This window comes from Dendropsophus ebraccatus, chromosome 12 (assembly GCF_027789765.1).
Source record: "Dendropsophus ebraccatus isolate aDenEbr1 chromosome 12, aDenEbr1.pat, whole genome shotgun sequence".
In the NCBI taxonomy this organism is placed as follows: domain Eukaryota; kingdom Metazoa; phylum Chordata; class Amphibia; order Anura; family Hylidae; genus Dendropsophus; species Dendropsophus ebraccatus.
Window position 1 is genome coordinate 15304319 of NC_091465.1, and position 18368 is coordinate 15322686.

At 45.1% G+C, this 18368-nt stretch overlaps 1 protein-coding gene across 3 annotated transcripts in view; it reads right to left on the bottom strand.

Moving 5' to 3' along the window:
• KIRREL3 (kirre like nephrin family adhesion molecule 3) overlaps positions 1-18368 on the bottom strand; it is a 590858-nt gene that overhangs the window by 46947 nt on the left and 525543 nt on the right. The window lies entirely within an intron of this gene.

Below are 18368 nucleotides of genomic sequence, written 5' to 3' on the forward strand. Positions count from 1 at the left end.
ACCATCTCTGCTTACTTAGGACAGTCACTGCTTACAGTCCCTTCGGACCCAGTCCTGCTCACACAGTCTGGAGCTAAAATGAATACAAGAACAAACAACTATCCAGAGTGAATGGTCCCCCTTCCCCCCCTCATCAGCCTCCTGGCCTCAGCTTCCCTCTGGGGGTTACGTTCGGACTCTGCTGCCTGTTCCTGGGGTGCAGAACTCCATAGAGGATATCAGAGTCATTCTCCAGCTGCTCAGGGATAATGGAAGGAGAAGGGGGGAGGGGAAGCGATCGCAGCTATTGATAGGGGCAATTACATTCGTACATTTAGAGCTGGAGCCTCCATTAGCTGCTCATGTTGTTGGATATTAGCTCAGAACATTGAGTCTTTAATGTCCGCACATTATAACATTCATTAGCCACGTGGCTACTGGGCACAATGCAGAAAATGGAAGCGCATTTATAATCCATTATGGTTGCGGAGCCTGAAACATCACGCGCTTTCAGCGGGGTCTACAGAGCGATACGGTATACGCTATGAAGTGGTCATTTATAACCACCATTTATACAGCACCATCACTGTATGTATGCACATAGTAGGGTCACGTAACCTATGGAACTTATAGAGCAGGGCTTACCAAGATCTACCCGCTTTTTTTCCGACTATTAACGATAAACAATCTCAAATGACCATTATGGCGAACCTCACCTGAAATCGTACACCCAATTACACTGAACAATGATCGTTTCTTATGATCATTCTTGGAGTCATCGACCGAACGACGTCTTATTACACTGAACGATGAGCAAACAATTTGCAAACAATCGACGATAAAAATAGGTCCAAATTTTATCAAGCGACCTACAATTTCTCATTGGTCGTTTATTCATTGTCTGCTATTACACAAAACGATTATCGTTCAATTACGAACGATCTAACGATTTTTCAAACGATAATCATGGAATAGGGCCCTTACAGCTATAGGGCTGTGTTCACACCTTCCAGTTGTTCTGCAAAGTAATGGCACTTTTTATTATTATTGTTATTGTTGTTATTATTGTTATTGTTGTTATTATTGAAAAAACACGTCACCATTGTGTAAACACAGCCTAAGGGCTCATTCACACATCTTGTTTACACTTTTATACACTGCACAATCATACATTTACATGGGTTTTATTCCCCTTTTTTTTAATAGGCTTTTTTATGCAAACAACTTTTTTTCCACTACGCAGCAGGTTCCAAGGTATAGGAATTGATAGTTTTTTTTTTATCCATATTTTTATACTTGGATACAAAGGAGGCCTGAGGCATAAGGAGTTGAAGAATACCAAACACTGCGCTGATCTGACACGGTGACGCACACTGAGCCTGTATATCGTGGTACGTGGCGTTTCTCCATCATACAGCGACACATCAACCTCCGTGCGTGCGAGCTGCACAATTCTGCACTATGTTAATAGGATGTAATATATCTCCCTATGTATGGATGTAGCAGGGGCACAGGGGCGGCCAGCACAGCACAGGTTAACGTTTTCCCCAGCCGTCCAAGGCGCGGCGTACTGTCATATAATTAGCGCTCTTGTTAATGGCGATTAGCACTTCGCGGATCCTCTCATAACGTTTAATTAAGACATCTGCATGTTGAGATGTTAAACTGCGAGCGCCATTTATTTATTTATTTTTTAAGGTGCTGGAAATGGGGGGGAAAAAACAGGAAAAATGCGTTTAAAGACGATTGTGACAAATAAAATGAAGTGCCGGCTGCTTAACAGATGCGGAATAGCAGAGGCGACTGAGCGAGACTTGTCATCACCAATATAGTACTAATGGCTGTGCCGAGGTGAACATATAGGAGAAACTGATGCATGGAATGGATAAAAATCTATGGATGTTAGACATCTAACAACTGAGGGTTTGTTACATCTGTATCTAGTCTAAGTGATGTTCTGTTAGGTAAAATGTCTGGACTCCAGATTGACACATTTTACTTGGACTACATCTTACGTGCAAAGTGACAGAGCATGCCCACAACACTCTCCAATAGATGATGTCACAGCTCCCCCCCTTAACTCTCTCTGCACAATGACGCATGCCCACAGCACTCCCCCATACAGTCTCCTTATAATTGTACAGCTATACTTGGCCCCTCGATTTGAGTTTTTTTAATTCTTTAGCTTCTAAAGATCCTTTTAGATGTCCTGACATGAGGCTGCGCAAGGACGCAAGCGCCAATCTACACTTGTTTGCAGTGCCTTCAGAAGACACGATGACTCTAGCAGCTGGCCGCTGAAACAATTACTGTATCGTTTGTGCGGCCATTTGAATATATTGCTATCGGCAATACTTATACTTGAATCCTAGGGTCCTTCTTCTCCATCACCTTATGCTGTGCACCTGGATCTGAGGCTCCTTCCTCTATAGTTCTGTATACCCTACCCCTGGATCTGAGGCTCCTTCCTCTCTGGTTCCGTATACCCTACCCCTGGATCTGAGACTCCTTCCTCTATAGTTCTGTATACCCTACCCCTGGATCTGAGGCTCCTTCCTCTCTGGTTCCGTATACCCTACCCCTGGATCTGAGGCTCCTTCCTCTCTGGTTCCGTATACCCTACCCCTGGATCTGAGGCTCCTTCCTCTATAGTTCTGTATACCCTACCCCTGGATCTGAGGCTCCTTCCTCTCTGGTTCCGTATACCCTACCCCTGGATCTGAGACTCCTTCCTCTATAGTTCTGTATACCCTACCCCTGGATCTGAGGCTCCTTCCTCTCTGGTTCCGTATACCCTACCCCTGGATCTGAGGCTCCTTCCTCTATAGTTCTGTATACCCTACCCCTGGATCTGAGGCTCCTTTCTCTCTGGTTCCGTATACCCTACCTCTATACCCTTTACCTGCAGCTCTTGGCCTCAGGTTGAACGTTCTTTATGCTCGGCCTCATTTTGGAGGCTCCTCCTTCTGCAGCTCTTGGCCTTTGATCAAACGTTCTTTAAACTCAGCCTATTCTTGGAGGCTCCTTTACCTGCAGCTCTTGGCCTCAGGTTGAGCGTTCTTTATGCTCGGCCTCATATTGGAGGCTCTTCCTTTGGCAGCTCTAGGCCTCAGATTGGATGTTTTATATGCTCGGCCTCATATCGGAGGATCCTTCTTCTGCAGCTCTTGGCCTCGATCAGACATTTTCCATGCTCGGCCTCATATTGGAGGCTCCTCCTTCTGTAGCTCTTGGCCTCAGATTGGACGTTCTTTATGCTCAGCCTCTTCTTGGAGGCTCCTTATTCTGCAGCTCTTGGCGTTGGATCAGACGCTCTTTATAATCAGCCTCGTATTGGAGGCTCCTTCTTCTGCAGCTCTTGGCCTCAGGTTGGACGTTCTTTATGCTCGGCCTCATATTGGAGGCTCTTCCTTTGGCAGCTCTAGGCCTCACATTGGATGTTTTATATGCTCGGCCTCATATCGGAGGATCCTTCTTCTGCAGCTCTTGGCCTCAGGTTGGACGTTCTTTAAGTTCGGCCTCATATTGGAGGCTCCTTTCTCTGTAGTATCTTTTGCCTAGCTCCTGGATCTGAGACTCCTTACATCCGGCTCCGGGAGATTATTAATTTGTGTGACCAGGAAAGATTTTTCTTCTTCCACAAATCCCATCCATAATAAATGAAGGCGGATTTCTTCACATTAATTACTTCTAAAAATATTGTTGTTTTGACCCTGAGCCGCCCCTGGCGTACATGATATAATGAACACGTCGCGGTGGCAGCGTGACGAATGCCTGGTAGTCCCCACAATCCGCGTCTATAATGACAATTGGAAGCGCAAATAAATGATAAGTTGCACAGAAAGGAACAATGTGAAATTACTAGCACGGAGGACATAGCGCCTGTCCTGGCCGAGCCGGAGCCTCATTTATAACCGTGCGGAGAGCGCAGGCTACACGACCCCAGTGCCAAGGCTGCACACCACATCCCTCACCCTGTGCACAGCGGACTCCGGGGTCACCATCTGCTCCTTAATAACAGGAAAACCCCATCATGAACATTGCGTCCGGACTGTGCCACCTCATAGTCACAGGGCACAGACCCCCCCTTACCCTGGAGCAATGTGGGGCTCCCCATCCCCTTCATCCATTGCTAAACACTCTATCTGGTGCATATATTCACTGCTTAAAGGAATTTTCCAATATAGAAAAAAATGGCAGCTTTTTTACAGAATCGCTACCATGCCCGTGCATGGGCTGTGTCTAGTATTGCAGCAGAGAATAGGCCGCAATACCACACAGGACCAGTGCACATGCGTGGCGCTGCTTTTTTTTTTTAAAGCAGACTTTTTTCTTTTTTTTTTTTTAACCTTAAACTCCTTTAAAGGGGTTGTTCATCAAAAGTATTTTTTCAAATCAACTGGTCAAAGTGGCAGAGATTTGTAATTTGCTTCTATTAAAAAATCTTAAGTCTTCCAGTACTTATCAGCTGCTGTATGTCCTGCAGAAAGTGGTGTATTCTCTCCAGCCTGACACAGTGCTCTCTGCTGCCACCTCTGTCCATGTCAGGAACTGTCCAGAGCAGTAGCAAATCCCCATAGAAAACCTCTTCTGCTCTCCAGACTGGAAAGAAAGAATACACCACTTCTTGCAGGACATACAGCAGCAGATAAGTACTGGAAGACTTGAGAGTTTTTAATAGAAGTAAATTAGAAGTCTCAGGCACTTTCTGACACCAGTTTTTTTTTGGGGGGGTGAACTACCCCTTTAAGCAACCATTGGAACTTTGTCATTACAGGAATTAGCCCCATTTAATACTTTGGTACTGGAATCCTCCACTGTATAATGTACTGAGGCTGTTGCTTAGCAACCAGTCAGACAAATTTGGTGACCACAGCTCCTTGGTTCTGTGTGTTCAGTGGTGGTCACCAGTCCGTAACCCTTGTGTGGCAGTTCTTCAAAGCAAGATGGCGGCCAACTAGTACTTAGAACTAACCAGGTTAGAAGTATGATTAGACCAGAGACGTGTTGCCGGACGCCCATGTATTAGCTGGTAATACAGTTAAATGGCCGCCATATAGTGCTACAGTTACAGTGACTGCTATAGGGAAGACGTCTGAGAGAAGATAAGATCCGTGGGGGTGGGAGAACCCAGATCTATGCTCCATGTACATAAGGGATATGTTCAGCCATTGTTGCCGATCGCCCCGGTTCATACCGTAGCAGTGTAGGGGCTTTAGCGACACTCGCGGAAACGCTTCTTTCTTTTTTCTCACCATCATGAACATTCGTGTTAGTGACATTTCAAGGTTTTCAGTGTTTACGGTATAAGAATGGATTTTAGCTCATGAGATCAAGGAAGGCAGAGCATGCCCGCTCTTGTCTCTCTGCCAGTTCCCATAACAACATGAGATTGAGAGGAGCGGAGGGCACAATCTTATGTGTCAGATAGAGGGGGCCCAGCACAGTCATCCCAGGATCCTTAAAGGGAAGGTGTCATCAGAAAATAACCTATTGTTTAAATAATCAGGGAGATTTATCAAACATGGTGTAAAGTGAAACTGGCTCAGTTGCCCCTAGCAACCAATCAGATTCCATCTTTCATGTTCCAAAGAGTCTGTGAGGAATGAAAGGTGGAATCTGATTGGTTGCTAGGAGCAACTGAGCCAGTTTCACTTTACACCATGTTTGATAAATCTCCCCCAATGTTTTTATGTTTATGTACATATTTTAAGAATTTTTAGTGAAATTGTTTTCAAATTTAAAAATTTTCTATCTATATAATAATATAATCCTGAGATCTTGCAGTTTTCACTCTCACCACTGGGGCTAAAACTAAGCTGAGACTTCCTGTTGCGTCTGTGGTGATAAAAGGAGGCTGCTGTAAAGTGATCTGTACGGCATTGCAGCGTCATGTGACACCAGTAGATAGAGGAGACAATAGCAGCTCCCTGTGGAATGACCTGTTCATAGGTCACAGAGCGTGCTCAGTAATTTTTTACATTCATCTCAAGTGGATAGACTGTCTATTGTCATCTATGTCCATGAGTCACTAAATGCTGTTAAAAACAGCCCAGGCAATATGGCCGCCCCCATTACAATGTACAAAAATTGAAATAAAAAAAAAATTACAGTCAGAAAATAGAAAGAGATAAGAATAAAAGAACAAGTTTTTGTATCTGACTCTAATCAGTAAAAAGAAATCTAGGCGACACATTCCCTTTAAGCTTTGAAATTACAGAAACTTCATATATAGAATTCTATGATGGTTACAATGCAGCTGAACTTCTCTTAAAGGGATTATCCAGGCTTAGAAAAAAAACAGCACCACTCCTATCCTCCGTTTGGGTTTTGCAGCTTACTTCTACTCAATTGAATGGAGCTGAATTGTAATACCACACCCAACCTGAAGACAGGGGTGGCGCTGTTTAAGCCAGTAAGTAGCTGCGTCTTTATAGATAACCCCTTTATTGGCTGTATTATTTGTACCTTGTGTTTTTTGGGGACCAGGATATAGTTTCCCTGTAGTTTGATATCATAAGATGCTCTGGCACTTGTACACTGAGAATTCCGTATTTACACAATGGTACAAAACGCAGCGTGTCTGTGTAATGTGGGGTGATTTGTTTGTCAAGGCGGCCTCGGCGAGCGCCAACCGATCCCGTCACGCTGACAGCTTGAAACAAACGCAGGTATCACTGTCGCCTGCTCCCTCTGAATTATTAATTACTTCTTATGTACAGAAAGTAAAGAGGTCGCTTCCTCCGCAGCCGAGCGTCTGCCGAATCTCCCTCTGAAGTTAGTGGCGGCTGTGCGGCCTAGTGCGGTACAGAATATTAATCTGATGTTGTGTCTCTACGTCCCACACATGATGTATGATACAAGCCAAGAACCTTACAATGATACCCCAGGCTGGGGCAAGGTAAGCGGAGAAGGCAGCGGCCTAGGGCGTCTGAAGGGGAAGCAGTGCAATCCTTGGATTATTAGAATATAAATTCTTTATAACATGAGCGGCGACGTAACCTGCTGCAAGGATCAGAGACAATTGTTGTGTATATATATATATATATTATGGGATTCCTAAAAATACCAAATTCGGAGATTTAAAGGGGATGTCCACCAAAATGAATCCACATACAAAGCTGATTAGGATGGTAGGAAGAGACGGGAACAGTCCTGCCGGCCGCCCCATTCTCAGGTGTGACAGAGAGAGGACAACCTAAGTAATGTGAGAATGACTGGTAGCTAGGGACCTGCGGCCTGACAACAACACCGAACAGATTGTACCCCTAGCAACCAAACTGTCAGACAACATCAGCAGCTCGGTGTGATGCTGGACAGTCCCAGTAATGATGGCTAAAAGGGGGAAGATAATGCAGTAATGTAACCCGCAGTCCTATGTAACACATGTAGTAGGTGTTACCTGCAGACCTATGTAACACAGATTACTCAGAGTTATTACTGTGTTCATTTAATGCAGTGTTACACAGGACTGTTACACAGGACTGCAAATAACACAGTACAGATAATGCAGTAATGTTACCTGCAGTCCTATGTAACACCACAGGTAACATACATGTAGTAGGTGTCACCTGCAGTCCTATGTAACACCAACAATAACATACACATAGTGGGTGTTACCCGCAGTCCTATGTCACACCAGAGGTAACATAGGTGTAGTAGGTGTGCAGTCTTGCATAGGACCACAGGTAACATACATGTAGTAGGTGTTACCAGCAGTCCTATGCAACACCACAGGTAACATACATGCAGTAGGTGTTATCTGCAGTCTTACATAGGACCACATGTCACATACATGTAGTAGGTGTTACCAGCAGTCCTATGCAACACCACAGGTAACATACATGTAGTAGGTGTTATCTGCAGTATTACATAGGACCACAGGTAACATACACATAGTAGGTGTTAACAGCAGTCCTATGTAACACCACAGAAAACATGTGTAGTAGGTGTTACCTGTACTCCTATGTAACACCACAGATAACATGTGTGGTAGGTGTTACCTGCAGTCCTATGTAACATACATGTAGTAGGTGTTACCTGCAGTCCTATGTAACACCACAGATAACATGTGCATTGTGCCCCTGACAGCAGTGGCTCAGCGACACGCCTTGCCCATCCAGCTGACAATGATTGGGCCTGATGCATGGTGGGTGAAGTACATTTCCAGCTATTACTCCCATACTCCGCCAGCGGCGCAGATATTGGGGGGAGGAAGTTCCTGGACGCACCTGACAGTCAATAATGAGGCCGATATCTGCTCTATAATTAAATTACCGCTATCAGCAGCCGCCGCCGCGTCCGGGGGAAGAACCTCGCAGAAGCTTCGCGTGCGCCCAGTGATCAATGGATGCAACCCGGAGAGGCGAGATTAGCGGCTGAAATATTCATTGTATATTGTATTTGTGTAATCAATGGCGCACATGGCGCTCCCTGCCACCGCGATAGGCACGAAAACCCCCTCCAATCTGCTTATTTGTCTGCGATTTTGGAAGTGGAAGGAAATGGAGGGGAAGTCGCTGCTCATTTTCTGAGCTTCATTTACTAAGTCCATAAACAGGATTTAATGGCGGCCGCTCAGACATTAGTTGGGGCGTTCCAGCTGTAAGGAGACCCGGCGACGCTTCACAGAACGTGACGGCAGCCGCGCAGGGTAGTTTATGTTCATGGATGGTATAGAGATTACAAAAGCGCCATTTCAGCCGCCGGCTCCTCGCACACTGGAAATAATGTAGCGTTTGCCGTCTGTGGTGGCAGGAGCCGCTTTCCTGCTTGTCCTCGCAGCTTCACTACTTCTGCTGGAGCCGCACGCTCCAGTGTTATCTGTGGGAGGACAATGGCGGCTTGTGGTACAAATGTTAAAAAAAAAAAAAGTCTTTAGATGGCACTACTGTGTCTATGGGTGGTGCACGTAGTAGGAAAGAAGTTCCAGCAGTACTGTAAAAGTTCAATCTCGGCACTCACCATAAATTATTTATGGTGAGTGCAGAGATTGAACTTTTACTGATGTTGGAGTTTTCCTTCCGATCGGTATAGCTCCCCAGGTGTCCCTGCAGTCACAAATATCGTAACCCACATAAACCAAGGGCGGTGATCTTTGGCCGCTGTGTGTTGTAGTCACCGGGGTTAAAAGCTGGCTTGTACATAATAAACTAGAAATGTTTTGCACCTTTCTTATATACATACACAGAAGCTGCTGAAAGATCTAGTAAATGTTACATCTCCCGACCTACACTACTCAGTACTGCTCCATAATGTCCTTCATGCTGCTGCTGCTGCTTCTGAGGGGTTTTTATAGAGCTACAGGGGAGTAGCCAGGATCCTCTCCTCTCCTTTGCAACAACGACCGGGATTAATTCAAAATATGTTTTGTGTGAACATAGCCTAAATGTAAAAATTGAGAAATCCAGGATTTACAATATATTTCATGATTTTTTTTTTCCTTCTTAAAGGGGCACTCCTTCAATTATAATGATGCTACATGATACAGTTTTTTTCTAATCAATAATAGTTGCACATCTATCCTGTTTTCCTTAATGAATGTTTTTTAATTTATCTCCCTCCCCATACACCACCATATTAGCTTCTTTTTACCTAGTTGTCCTGGATTAGTGTGGTTGAGCTGCAATACTAGGCACAGCCAATGTAGAAGAGTGGCGCTGTGTGCCTCTTCCAGTCTTTGTGGAGGACCCCATAGATCTATCTATTATATGGATACTGAGGGTCCTATTACACAGAGCGATTTTTAACGACTAATGATAAACAATCGCAAACGAGATTGTTTATCGTTAACCCGAAACCGTTATATCGTTAACCCGAAACCATATTACACAGAACGATAATCGTTAGTTACGATCGTTACTACAATCATTATTGTGATTGCTACTATGATCGTTTATTCCTTCTGATCCCAGCAAAACAATGAACAATGTGCAATTACACTGAACGATTAGTGAATAAATGCGGAACTTGAGCGAACGAATGTGGAATTACAACGAACGATTAACGATAATTTTAGGTTCAGATCTAAATCAACGATCAACAACATACCAACGATTTTTCGATCGTTGCCTGCAATTCGATATAACGATTTACGATATAACGATTTTCCGCACGATAATCGTCCAGTGTAATAGGGCCCTGACTCCCATGGGAGCTGTGTAATGCTTTGTTCACCAGTAGTGAGCGCTATAGAGGTAGTGATCAACTTATCAGGGGACCCTTTTACCAAACGGTGGGCACCCTATTGACCAAATATTCACAGCAAGCCACCATGATACCTTTAACATACTAAATAAACACCCAGTATAAGAAAGAGTACCAGATCCGTCAACAGCAACATGCTGATGGTTTCTAAATACAGACAACTATAACCTAAGCAGCAATGAAGAACTACGACAAAGCTTCCCTGATGGCGGGGCTGTAATAATTTCAGCGGTTATGTAACAATCAAATCTCAGACGACAGACTTTTTTTTTTAATTATCAAAACATATGTTATTAATTTAGAACTACAGAAAGTGGGAAAACAGCCATTTCCAGCCACAACAATTGGCAATATCAGCTATCAGGAGGCGGCTGATGGCGCTCAACACATAAGACAGCAGGGAGCGATCGTAGACTGATAACTGAGAGGTGACAACCGCTGCACTGTGGCCTCAAAGCATTGCGGGCTTGATGTTTACTGTCCACTAGGGGGCACTATAATGTCCATTCATAGATCTCCAATTAAAAATGGAGAACAGATAAAAAAGGTGGTCTCTGGTTTTATGCACAATAACGAGGACAACTTGCCACGGATTCCGTTCGCACTCTCACTTGGCTATCCGCCGGTCCCACAGACTCCATTCTATGGTCAGACGAATTCCGCAATTGGACAACATAATCCGCTGGACCATAGAGTGGAGCCTATGGGATCGGAGGAACGTCAAGCTATAGCACGCATGGAATCCGCAGCGCCTCCTGGTTTTCTGGAGTCAGAGGGGCGGGGTTCTGCTCCTCTTCCTGACTGACACTTCTGGGTCCATGTGGAATCTGCTATGAGCACTTTGTACAGCTTTGATATTCCTGCATCCTATTCCTCTATGTGTGGCTCTCCAGTTCTTGCAAAACTACAACTCCTAGCATTTCCTAACAGCCTTTGGTGCATCTTACTAGTTCACCCGTTTCCTCAACAAGTGGCTCTCCAGTTCTTGCGAAACTACAACTCCCATCATGCCCTGACAGCCTTTGGGACATCTCACCAGTGCCTCCTATTCCTCAATATGTGGCTCACCAGTTCTTCCAAAACTACAACTCCTAGCATCCATGACTGCCTTTGGTGCACCTGACCAGTTCACCCAATTCCTCAACAAGTGGCTCCTATTCCTCAACAAGCGGCTTTCCAGTTATTGCAAAACTACAACTCAGTTATTGCAAAACTACAACCCATCATTACCTGACAGCCTTTGGGACATCCCATCCAATTCCTTATTGTGTGGCTCTTCAGTTCTTCCAAAACTACAACTCCTAGCATCATTGACAGCCCTGATGCTTCTGACCAGTTCATCCTATTCCTCAACAAGTGGCTCTCTGGTCCTTGCAAAACTACAATTCCCAGCATGCCCTGACAGCCTTTGGGACATCCCATCCTATTCCTTATTGTGTGGCTCTCCAGTTTTTGCAAAACTACAACTCCTATCATGCCCTGACAGCCTTTGATGCATCCTATCAGTGTATCCTATTCCTCAACCTGTGGCTCTCCAGTTCATCCAAAACTACAACTCCTAGCATCCATGACAGCCTTTGGTGCATCTGACCAGTTTATTCTACTACTAATCAAAAGACTCCTATTCCTCAACAAGTGACTTTCCAGTTCTTGCAAAACTACAACTTCCATCATTCCCTGACAGCCTTCAGGACATCCCATCCTATTTCTTATTGTGCGGCTCTCCAGTTCTTGCAAAACTACAACTCCCATAATTTCCTGACAGCCTTTGGGAGATCCGATCCTATTAATTATTGTGTGGCTCTCCAGTTCTTGCAAAACTACAACTACCAGCATGCCCTGACATCCTTTGGGGTGATCAGAGGATGTGGCCAGTTCACCCTATTCCTCAACATGTGACTCCTATTCCTTAACAAGTGGCTCTTCAGTCTTTTCAAAACTACAACTCCCAGCATGCCCTGACAGCCTCCAGCTGTCAGGGCATGCTGGGAGTTGTAGTTTTGCAGCCTGATTCCTAGGGACATGGCAGCTGAAGTTCCCCGTTGATCGTCTCTGCATCTCTCGCAGTTCCCTCGCCTTCGCTCCGCTGACCACGCCGTCCTCGCCACCTCCATTACCCGCCCAATGATGATATATTTCAGCATCTGGACGCGGGTTAAACACGCCGGCACCCAGTAAATTGCGCTGCTAAGGAGGCATCGGAGCTTGTGCAAACACAACCCGTCCAGATGAATATTAACAAGATGAGTAAAAAGTGTTTACCGTCGACCTCGCTCCGCAATGATGGATTAATTTAATTAGCGGAATCCATATTCAGCATTTAAATGCAACTAAGTAATTTAAGGCGATTCCCAGCGCGTTTAGTTTCCCAGGCAGTGAACCCGCTCGGAGGAGGTTAGATGCCAGCCCTAAATCCCATATGCCACGTGCGGCTCGGTGCGATTCATTATATAATATATAGGGCAGCAGAGGCGCTGCCATAGACTGACAGATTGTATGCATCACAGGAGCCATAAGTAAGACATTAGAGAGGGGCAGGGCAGACGGCACAGCATCCTGCAGCTCCCAGTCCTCCCAGTCATTAATCAAGAACCACCCCATGTTACCCTCTCCCAGGGAAGACCGCCGTCATATCATCATTTATTATTATTATTATTAACCATGTGACAAAGGGGACGGGGGAGCAGAATCTGGAGCACAAACCCCCCTGACAACCCCCCAAATGTGGCGGCACTTCTCAAATGATGTCGTGGGTATTGCTAAATGGTAAAGTTATATCAGCATGCTCCATATCACTATATAGAGGAGATACCCAGGTTATACCAGCTGTACATATATCATTATAAACAGGAGATACCCAGGTTATACCAGCTGTACATATATCATTATATACAGGAGATACCCAGGTTATACCAGCTGTACATATATCATTATATACAGGAGATACCCAGGTTATACCTGCTGTACATATATAATTATATACAGGAGATACCCAGGTTATAGCAGCTGTACATATATCACTATATACAGGCGATACCCAGGTTATACCAGCTGTACATATATGATTATGTACAGGAGATACCCAGGTTATACAAGCACACTCCATATTACTATATAAAGGTGATACCCAGGTTATACGAGCATAGTTCGTATCACTATATACGGGAAGATGCCCAGGTTAAGCCAGCATACTCCATATCACTATATAGAGGTGATACCCAATTTATAACAGCATGGTTCGTATTACTATATACAGTCATGGCCAAAAGTTTTGAGAATGATACAAATATTAGTTTTTCAAAGTCTACTGCGTCAGTTTTTAAAATTGCAATTTGCATATACTCCAGAATGTTATAAAGAGTGATCAGCTTAACAGCAATTACTTGCAAAGTCAATATTTGCATAGAAAATGAACTTTATCACCCAAAACACATTTCAACATCATTGCAGCCCTGCCTTCAAAGGACCAGCTAACATCGTTTCAGTGATTGCTCCATTAACACAGGTGTGGGTGATGATGAGGACAGGGCTGGAGATCAATCTGTCATGATTAAGTAAGAATGACACCACTGGACACTTTAAAAGGAGGCTGGTGCTTGGCAACATTGTTTCTCTTCTGTTAACCATGATTATCTCTATAGAAACACGTGCAGTCATCATTGCACTGCACAAAAGTGGCCTAACAGGGAAGAGTATCGCAGCTAGAAAGATTGCAATTCAGTCAACAATCTATCGCATCATCAAGAACTTCAAGGAGAGAGGTTCCATTGTTGCCAAAAAGGCTCCAGGGCGCCAAGAAAGACCAGCAAGCGCCAGGACTGTCTCTTAAAAGTGTTTCAGCTGCGGGATGGGGCTACTGGCAGTGCAGAGCTTGCTCAGGAATGGCAGCAGGCAGGTGTGAGTGCATCTGCACGCACTGTGAGGCGGAGACTCTTGGAGCAAGGCCTGGTCTCAAGGAGCAGCAAAGAAGCCACTTCTCTCCAGAAAAAAACATCAGGAACAGACTGATATTCTGCAAAAGGTCCAGGGAGTGGACTGCTGAGGACTGGGGGAAAGTCATTTTTTCTGATGAATCCCCTTACTCAGCCAAGGGAATCGGCTCTCTCACAGTCTTGCCTAAAAACACAGCCATGAACAAAGAATGGTACCAGAATGTCCTCCAAGAGCAGCTTCTCCCAACCGTCCAAGAGCAGTTTGGCGATCAACAATGCCTTTTCCAGTATGATGGAGCACCTTGCCATAAAGCAAAGGTGATAACTAAATGGCTCAGGGAACAAAACATAGAGATTTTGGGTCCATGGCCTGGAAACTCCCCAGATCTTAATCCCATTGAGAACTTGTGGTCAATCATCAAGAGACAGGTGGACAAACAAAAACCAACAAATTCTGACAAAATGCAAGCATTGATTATGCAAGAATGGACGGCTATCAGTCAGGATTTGGTCCAGAAGTTGATTGAGAGCAGCCAGGGAGAATTGCAGAGGTCCTGAAGAAGGGTCAACACTACAAATATTGACTTGCTGCATTAAAGGGGTGCTCCAGCCTGGGGGCACTTTTTTGGGGGGACAGGGGAGGAGGTGGATGAAATAAAAGACGTCCACTTACCTCCCCGGTTCCAGCGGCGGGTCCCACATCACGGCGCTCCGGTCCCCGGCCGCTTCCTGGTGTCTGACGCCGCCCGAGACGCTACGTCTCAGGGCCGCTCAGCCACTCAGTGAAGGAGGCGGGATCCGTTTGAAGTCCGCTCGGATCCCGCCTCCTTCACTGAGTGGCTGAGCGGCCCTGAGATGTAGCGTCTCAGGCGGCGTCAGATACCAGGAAGCGGCCGGGGACCAGAGCGCCGTGATACGGGACCCGCCGCTGGAACCGGGGAGGTGAGTGGACGTCTTTTATTTCAGCCACCTCCCCCCCGGTCCCCCCAAAAAGTGCCCCCAGGCTGGAGCACCCCTTTAACTCATTCTAACTGTCAATATAAACTTTTGTTACTCATAATATGATTGCAATTATATTTCTGTATGTGATAAAACATCTGACAAACACACATAAAAACCAGAGGGCAGCAGATCATGTGAAAATATAATATTTGTGTCATTCTCAAAACTTTTGGCCATGACTGTACAGCAAGATACCCAGGTCATACCAGCATGCTCCATATCACTATATACAGGAGATACCCGGGTTATACCAGCATGCTCCATATCACTATATACAGGAGATACCCGGGTTATACCAGCATGCTCCATATCACTATATACAGGAGATACCGGGGTTATACCAGCATGCTCCATATCACTATATACAGGAGATACCCAGGTTATACCAGCATGCTCCATATCACTTTATACAGGAGATACCCGGGTTATACCAGCATGCTCCATATCACTATATACAGGAGATACCCGGGTTATACCAGCTGTACACATATAATTACATACAGGAGAGACCCTGGTTATACCAGCTGTACATACAGGAGATACCCGGGTATACCAGCATACTCCATATCACTATATACAGGAGATACCCGGGTATACCAGCATACTCCATATCACTATATACAGGAAGATGCCCGGGTTATACCAGCTGTACATAAAGTAACTACAACTACATCTTTATCTTGTGCTTTGGGTGACATAATCCTCCTCTTGGACAAGGTGATGGAAGACTGGGATAGACATTAATATCAATTAACCTTTGTGTGCGGTGCAGCCGCCGGCGCTGGGGCCTCCACATTACAATATTCACCGCTTGTTTCTTCATAAGCAGGGCTGATGGATGAGATCGGAGGCCGCAGAAACACAACTCACAATCTGCACTTTATTTTTTACTTTCTCTGTGTCAGATCTGAGCAGCGAGGGCATCAATCACAGCAATGCAATCCCTTACACCTAGCAATCCGGAGAGGGTCGGCAAAGATTTCAGATCCCCCCCCTCCCCAGTTTATTAGATCCTAATGAATACAGCGCATGTTGCGGACGCTGAGATACGGGGTTGCTTTGCATTTTACACCCGGCTCTGGGGTCTTACATCTGCAAAAGCTATTAAACTTATCTGAAATTACGCAGCGCCTCTTAATAATGTCGGGTATTACACGCTCCGGTGCTTTCAATTTATTGCCGCGTCAATATAGGTTGTACGTGGGAGTGCGCATTGAAATGACGGAAGCGGCTGGAGAGATTATCCGCTCTCCTATCGCTGGAAGAGCTGCAGTTCGGAGGCAAGGCCGAGCGGCGGGGTCCTTTTCAATCCGATTCATGGTTAAAAGGTTTAAGCTCTGTACCCAGCATGCAATGTGGCTGCAGGTATCTAAAGTAAAGCCCCCACCCCCAGAATAAACTGTTCCCGAGCTGAATCCACTTAAAATCGTGAAGAACCGGCGGCTACAGAAACTCCCGAGCAGCACTGCAGAGATAATGGGCTTCAATGGACAGGAAATTGCTCGTAAAATGTGCAGACGGCCATAGATTGACTTATATTACATGAAGAATGTGGCCGTCCAGCACAAGTGGCCATAAGCAGCGAATGGCCGTTACCACAACAAGCTGTAAACTTGGTGCAGACTATAAATGTCGAGTGTTCATTATATGTCGACTTTCAAAACCATTATTTTATTGCTCCAATATGTTTAATGCTTTAAACAAAGTTTGTATAAATCAATAGTACGAGAGACTAGATGAAACTTTGTAATATATCTTATCAGAAAAAAATGCCTCTTGCTTTCTTTATCGGACTCCTTTTCCATACCCCCCCCCCCCCCCAACTCATCATTCATTGCTAAAATCCATCAGATGGATGAGCTCACTTGGAGATTGTGCTACTGTTGTCCGTAGAAGTCTATGGAGAAGGGAGGGGGAAGAGCTGCAGGTAGAGAAGTTGAAACGGATGAAAGCTCTCTAGTTTGCCAAGGGATCAGCTCCCTCAGTGATCAATTACAGCCGCCCATAGAAGTCTATGGAGAAGAGGGAGAGAATACTGAGACATGGCTGAATACTCTTGTCTATCGGAAGGGGGTTTAGCTCACTGAGACATAAAGCTGCAGCTGCCCATTGAAGTCTATGGAAAAGGGAGGTGAGGAGGTAAGAGCTGCAGGAAGAAAAGGTGAAATTGCTGAAAGCTCTAGTCTGGAGAGGAATGAGCTTACTAAGTGATCAATTACAGCTGCCCATAGAAGTCTATGGAGAAGGGAGGGGAGGAGGACAGACAGAGAAACTGCTGAAAGCTCTAGTCTGGATAGGGATCAGCTCCCTCAGGGATCAATTACAGTTGCCCATAGAAGTCTATGGAGAAGGGAGGAGGATAGACAAACTGCTGAAAGCTCTAGTCTGGAGAGGGATCAGCTCACTAAGGAATCAATTCTAGCTGCCCATAGAAGTCGATGGAATGGGGAGGAAGAAGAGCAGCACCAGCTTCAGAAAAACAAAAATGCTGCTGGAAGCTCTAGTAAATGATATATCCCTATACCCCACAGGGGTCTAGTGCTGGATTCACAGCTTACACTGCTCAGTACTACTCTATAATATCCTCCATGCTGCTGCTGTTTCTGAAAGTGTGTGATATAGAGATATAGGACAGCAGGACTCCCTCTTTTGTGTGTAGTGAGTGGAGACAGAGAAGTGGAGCCTTCAGAGGGAGTAAACTGCTGAAAAATGGCATATACAAGTTAGACAATGCCCAGATATCATGAACTCAGGACGGCTTATACTGAAAAGTCACTTTAAAGGGGCTATCCGGGATTACGGTTACAGCTACAGACTACAAACAAACCTTGTGCAACTGGATTTTGCATGGATGGATAAATAATACCTGTATGTTGTATTACAGGGGCAAGAGACAGGTTTATTTTGGATGGCTCTTTAATGGGTAGCTGCCTATAGGGGTCACTTAAGACACAGTTTCCTTCCATATGTAGTAAAGCTCATTTGCATACTATTTTCCCAGAGTGCATTGCCTGTAAAAACTGCATTCCTGAGCTGGATTTCCTTACTTAGAGGCAATACTTTATTTCTTATAGGTTGGAGATTGGTTTTCTGATGTGTGAGGATATCACTCTGCTCCATGTATCTATCCAGTCTTCTCCCATAATTCCATACAGCGGACGGCTCTCCCTCATTTAACAGGGACCACTGATTCTGTTTACCCTGAGTTTATGTTACCGGAATAGAATGTTACATGAGAATAGGAGAAGA